Raw genomic sequence first — 7,500 nt, forward strand, 5'->3', positions numbered from 1 at the left:
TGCATATGTCAATGATTTCGATTGGTCTTATATAGATATTCTCAGGAATAAAAGAAGTTTTTTATCAATATACTGATAGATATGTTTGAAATTTCTGACTGCTAAAATACTCATTAATCAATGATTATACCCCATGTAAATTTAGTATATCACGCAAATACGCATGTCCTAGCACAGAAACCAGCAATTTATATATATTTCTTTCAATATCATTTATTATTCTTTATATTTCCTGATTACAAATGTGACCTTCAGCACACGGTCACATGTGTCATAGTAGCTTATTATATCACGATCTAATATTATTTTAGATATCATATATTTAGAAAAAGTGTTGATCCTTCAAAAAGAAACATTCTGGTTTATTTATGTCCGTTAAGGAGCAAAAGGTTAACTAATCTATGGAAATGTTACCGTCGAAATATGTTTGTATCGGTAATTTAAACATTATATTATTATTATTATTATTATTATTATTATTATTATTATTATTATTATTATTATTATTATTATTATTATTATTATTATTATTATTATTATTACAAGCTAAGCTATAACCCTCGTTGGAAAAGCCGGATGCTATAAGCCCAAGGGCTTCAACAGGGAAAAATAACCCACCGAGGATAGGTAACAAAGAAAAAATAAAAATAAACGACAAAAGTAATGACCAATTAAAATAAACTTTTTAAGAACTGTAAAAACATTGTATTATATCTTTCATATATAAACCATAAAAACTCCCAAGAAAACAAGAGAAAGAGAAAAAAGATAGAACAGCATGGCTGGGTGTACCCAAACAAGATAACTCTGATCCAAGACAGTAGAAGTGATTAATACAGAGGCTATGGTACTATCCAAGAGTAGAGAACAATAGTTTGTTTATGGAGGGTCCTTCTTCTACATAAGCTGCTTGCCATAGCTAAAGAGTCTTGTCTACCCTTACCAAGAGGAGGTACCCACTGAACAATTACAGTGCAGTAGTTTCCCGCTTGAGTGAAAAAGAATTGTTAGGTTATTTCAGTATATAAGGACAGAGGAGAATGAGAAAAGAATAGGCCAAACTATTCAGTGTATGTGTAGGCAAAGAAGAAAGTGAGACGTAACCAGAGATAAGGATCTAATGAAGTACGGTGTAGCCAGTTCAAGGGCCCAATAACTATCAAGAGGTAGTATCCCATCGTGTGGCTGGTGCCCTGACCAATCTACTACCTATACTGCTCTAGCAAACCCACATAAATACCTACAGTATACATATTCTATAAGAAATACTTGCAACTTTGTCCGTTTTCAGTGCCCTGTCTACGGATGCTGCACCTACTGGAAGATCCGAGATTGGAATTCAGGAATTTTTTTTATGTTGTTCAAACTATAGATACACATCGTACGACTCACACTGTATAGTGTACAGTGTATATAACTAATAAAATGATGAGCAGCTTTGCATGCATAATCTGCGAGATTAGCTTCCTAGAACAAAAATCCCAAATTTATCGCCAAACCATTTTCAGTATTATCATGCAAGTCCCTGATTTTCCTCGCGCCTTCCAACCATTAACTAATCAGCAACACTTTGCCATCTATTTTGATTTATAGTCTACCTTGATATTGATTCAATATGAGAATTCAATATCCTTTCAACATTGTAAATGCAAATACTGTTCGTTTTAACTATTATAATTACGACTCCTATTTTCAGTATTTTAGAATGTCAGGAATAAGCAGAAGTCCTTAGTTTGGGTGAAGAGTTTGGCTGATATCTTTTTTGCAGCAGATTTTATGGGTGTTCTTAATCTCACCTACTTCCATCATAGAAAATACTTATTGTTAATCAAATGCATTTGTATTCAAATCATTTGCAATTTAATATATATAAAGCGAGAGAAACCTTTGAATGCTGCTTTATTAATGGTAAGGGCTGTATACCTGTTATACTTTTTCATTGTCAAAATCACATCTAGTTTTGGATTTTCTTTTTTCTTTTTTACCTCTGAACCGAAAGTGTACCTGGATTTTGCTCCAAATGTATAGTCACTTTACCGCAGTCTTTTGAGAGTTATGGTCCTCTGAAATTCGGTGACCTTAAAAATTCGACCCCCTTGAATTTTCAACCTTCAATCTTCAAAACTATTAATTTTCGCTTTTTTGACTTAAAAAATTATATTTCCAGCACCGAAAAATAAAGATTTTGTTCTGTATTTCAAGTAAATCGGATAATATTTGACGGAGTTATAGTAAAAAATAGATTTTGACCTTTTGGGTCACTGACATTGAAATTGACTCTAGAGATCCGAATTTTAATGAAGTCTATTATTTGGTAATTTTAAATAATTCGGTCAAGTAGTTTTTTTCAAAGTTGTTAACAAAGAAGTTAAGAGACAAACAGACAAGCGCACTGACAAAGAAATCTACCAAAAATGATTACCTTCGCCCACCTCGGTGAGATGGGGTAGTAAAGGAATGCCAGATTGAATAATTGTGCATGTGGAAGTGAAATATAAATGCAATGGATTTTCTAAATAATCACAAAATATTAAATTTACTTTATTAAAAGGATTTGTTAAATATGATATTCTCCTTTTCTCTATTGAAATCCTAAATCTTAAGACATCAGGAAATCTATAGAAAGGAAATGGGCCGATGGAAGCAATTAGATCCTAGCAAATAAAGAATCTTTCGGATGGAAAAAGAAATTGTTAGAAATAGATAATTAATTCAGGTGTCTGAATAGAGACCTGCTCCACCTCAGATCAGAAAATCAATTAAGAGATTTTGAACTTGACGCAGAAGAGAACGAAAAGTCCTTCATTAGGGGATACTTTATTGGAATTCGTCGATAACTTTAATATGTAGAAGCAATTATAGTCTAATCGATATAACAACTTTCTACTTTAATAGTAAAAATTATAAGTCTAGCTTCTGGTTATATCTTAGTTGCCTGGACATACAAACAGAAAATGAATGAAGGGGAGGCTGCTTAGAAGATTGAATTCAACGTTCCTAATTATAAAACTGGTAAAGTCAATGATCTACTTTAGGATCTTCATACCGACATAGGCAATGAATTCATTGATATTATTACCAATTATAACTGGATCAATTCTCTGATTGTTACGTGAAGAGAATTTGTTAGGTCTGTGAAGTGATTTATATCATATGAAATGGGTATATGAACTAGCTCTATAAATATTTATATCCATAGTGATCCAATAATTTATTAGCTTGATAATAGTTTTGGGAATATCATCCTAAAATCATAAGTCCGATTAAGCTATTATTATTACCCTATATATAAGTTAATACATTAAACCTTATTGATATGCAAATCTATTGAAGCCAAAATAACTATATTATCAATATGGATCCGTAATGTTAACATTCTGCCGATTTGCTTACTGATACACAGATGGTGAACTGGTCACATAAAACATAAGTCTTTTTCTTGTCATTATCATTTTCATTGTTTTTATTGTTAATATAGTTATTATTGTTATTATTGTTATTACAAGCCTTTTTGTGGGTCGAGCTAGAAATACAGACTAATACGTCGCTACGAATCTCAATATCCAAGGAGAAAATATGAGGTACAAAGCAAATTACAGAAATAGAAATAACAGGTAGAATTTCAATATTCAACAATTTCCTGTACAGCAATTTCCACAGGTCGTCTTGAAATATGAATAAAATTGTTGACGAAAATTATTTTTTCATGATGGGTTATTGCCATTATTATCATCGTTATTTTTATTATCATATAAACTACAACCGTAGTTAGAACAGCAGGATGCTGTAAGCCTAAGAGCTTCAACAAGGAAAAGTAGCCCCGTGAGGAAAGGAAATAAGTAAACTACTAGAGAAATAATGAATAATCGAAATGAAAAATTTTAATTGTAGTAACAGCATTAAAATGGATATTTCATATATGAAGTATAAAAACATTCGCTGCAGGTTTCGACTTTTGAAGTTCCACCGATTCAACTACTTAATAGGAAGACCATTCCACAGCTTGGTCTTACCTGGAATAAGACGTGTATGAGCCAACTAAACGAAAAGCGTGTGAAATTCCTCAATTATTAAATCAAAGGCAGCAAATTTGTTTAGTTTTTAGATTTAATGGAATGCGAACCGAGTCTATGTATACTAAATTATTGATTCAACTACTGCCATTACTACTACTAATAATAATAATAACAATAACAATAACAAGAATAAGAATAAGAATAACGTTCAGTCCGCGGGTGTGGACGTGTGTTTTAATGCTCTGTATCGAAACTGGCTTTAAACGGAATCATTGTGTATCTCGTTGTTTATCCTATGAAAAATCTTTTTGTGGGTGTTTGCTAGTATTGATATTAGTGAAATATAGTGTTAAAAATCAGTGGTTTCCTTGTATGTGAGGTCTGTAGCGAAAGGCCTGACCCAGCATTTTTGTGTTGGGGCGGGGCTACTTGACAAGTCACTGAAAAATGACTCAATATGCCCTTCTCTAGAAAACGAAAAGAAAAACTTAATCCCGTGAATGATCTCGATCTATTTGTGACTGAAATCGACACGGTACTCCAAGGAAAAGAGGAAAATATAATGGCAGCAGCTAATGAAGAATGTGATGACGGAGGCAACCATGGCATGTGTGGGCACTGTGAGTCTTATGTCGCTGATGGGATACAATGCGATGAATGCCGAAGATGGTACCATGATGAAGAAGCTTGCTCTAATTTAAGTGATGGCACAAGTATTCTTTTACAAAAACAGGAACATCATTTATAAATGTCCAAGATGTGTCGAGACTGCAAATCCCAATGGTTCCTGGGTCAGGCAATCATGGGAAGACATGATGAGACTAAGCATCAACATATAAGAGATGTAGGTAAACGTACAACAACAGATGTCTGGTGTTATGGATATGATAACTGCTCAATACACTAATATGCGTCAAAAAATTGTTGAGCTGAAAGAGAAACTTATGGAATACGAACAAGAGAATGTGACCAAGACCACATATGCAAGTAGATTGAAATAAAAAAAAAAAAAAAAAAAAAAAAAAAAAACACCACTTTGGTTATAAAATCTACGGAGGAAAATACGAAGGCTTCAAGGTTCAAGAAAACTATCATGATGATGATAACCACGAATGTCGAACAGGTCAAAACCTCTATACAAGGCCACTTGGTAGTTAATTTTGCGGATAAAGCTGGGTTAGAAAAGGCTAAAAATGACTTAGAAGAGGTCAAGAATGACATTAATGTAGAAGTAGATAAAAAGAATCTACTTAAACCGAAGATCAAGGTCTGCAATACTGATGAAAATGAAGATGATATAATTGCCAGTATAATGGAGAAGAATGAATGGTTGAATGATATATGTGCAAATGAAGGGGACTTTAAATTGATCAGGAAGTTTAAATCAAGACAAAGCGGTAAATTACATGTCATTATAAAGTGTAGTCCAACTATCAGGAAAGTCTTCCGTAAAAGGGATGATAGAGTATATACCACGCTTGGAGGATGCTGCAAAATTTATGATTCCTACAATGTATTTCAGTTATAAATGCCAGGAATTTGGTCATACTGCCGAAAATTGTAGCAAGACTCAGGTATGTGCCAAGTGTAGCCAGGAACATCGAACCACGGATTGTACTGTAAATACGTTAAAGTGTCATAACTGCACAGTGAGGAATTACAATGATACGAATCATAAGACATATGATGATAACTGTAAAGTATACGAGGAGGAGCTTACCAGGATAAAAAATAGAACCGATCATGGAGTCTAGCCCATTGGTTAAGTGTGGTCTGATAAATATTCAATCGGTGGGGAATAAAACCATACAGATTAGAAATCTTATTAACGAAATGGAATTAGATTTATGCTTATTAACGTAAACTTGGTTGCAGGGAAATATTAGTGATAACTCAAAGATTCAGGAGATGACACCGTGTACTCACGATTTCTACCACGTACCAAGAAAGGACAAAATTGGAGGAGGAGTGGGTGTCTTCGTGTCGAAAACCTTCTCCAGGGTTTCTATCATGAATGAAATAGTATTCGAAACGTTTGAATACATCTATTTAAATCTGACAAGAAACAGTAAGGTATTGAATATAATAGCATTATATAGACCACCAGGGAGTAATATGAGGAAATTCATTGAATAATTTAGTATTCTTGTGGGTGTGGTGGACGATATTGAAAATAGATTAATTGGTGATGACTTTAATTGTTGGGTAGATGATGAAAACGATTATAAGACTAAAGAACTCAAGGAAGTATTCGAGATGTTTAATTTAATAAACAGTGTTTCGGTATCAACGTCAGTAGGTGGTCATACACTCGACTTGGTCATATGTGGAAAAGATTCACACCTAATAAGAAACCTTGAAGTGGAACCAGACTTTGAGATCTCAAAAACACATAAACTCATCACTTTGGATGTTAATATAAATTGCACCGGAGTATTGAAAAAATGGATCACATATAGGGAACGGGAAAATTTTGATGCTGAGAATTTTATTGAAGCTAGTGTAGCGCAAATGTCTTGTGAGAACATACAATGTGAACATATGGTAGACAGAGATTGTGTTGGGTGTTATACCAAGAAATATAACGACAATTTTGGAAAAATGTACGATACCATGTGTCCCATAAAGAACAAACAAATAGTTGTACGCGAAAATGTTAGATGGTATAATAGTGAGCTATTCAAGGCAAAAAGAGACAGACGTAAGATGGAAGGTAGATGGAAAAGAGCAAAATCCTCACAAGCCATAAATCTATATAATAAGGCCAGAAATGACTATAACATCCTGTTAGAAAAAACAAAAAAAAAATTCTACAACGGCGAATGTAAAAAAAACAATAACATGAAGGACTTTCACAAAAACCTAGATGATTTGATGGGATTAAAGAAAAAATATGTCTTGCCTGACAATGTTTGTGCAGAGAGATTTGCTATATTCTTCAATGAAAAAAATTGATAAAATCTATAGAGGTTTCCCCCAAAATCACTTGGAAGGACAGTCAGCTATGCCAGTGAAGGAGGGAAAGAAGTTAATAAAATTTAAGGAAATAAATATGTGCGACTTGTTAAAGGTTATGAGAGAGATGAAGAATACATATTGTGGAAACGACCCTTTCCCAAACAGTTCAATAAGTGAAGCTCCAAACAAGCAAGTTGTATATAATATTTACCTGAACATAATTAACCTAAGTATATCACAATCCTGTTTTCCTAGCTGTGAAAAAACTGCGTTGATCAAACCAATTTACAAAGGGAAAGGTGATGTAAACGAGCTAAATTCATATAGGCCCATTTCAAATTTATCCTACATGTCAAAGCTTATTGAAAAAGTCATAAGTGAGCAACTAGTTAGAGGTATTCCCGGAAAATCAATCGGCCTACAGAGCTAATCATTCTACAGAAACTACCTTATGCTCATTGAATGAATGCTATGATAGGTCTTCTTGATGAGGGAAAGTGTGGAATTTTGATTATGTTAGATCTTA

This window comes from Palaemon carinicauda, chromosome 2 (assembly GCF_036898095.1).
Source record: "Palaemon carinicauda isolate YSFRI2023 chromosome 2, ASM3689809v2, whole genome shotgun sequence".
Lineage (NCBI taxonomy): Eukaryota > Metazoa > Arthropoda > Malacostraca > Decapoda > Palaemonidae > Palaemon > Palaemon carinicauda.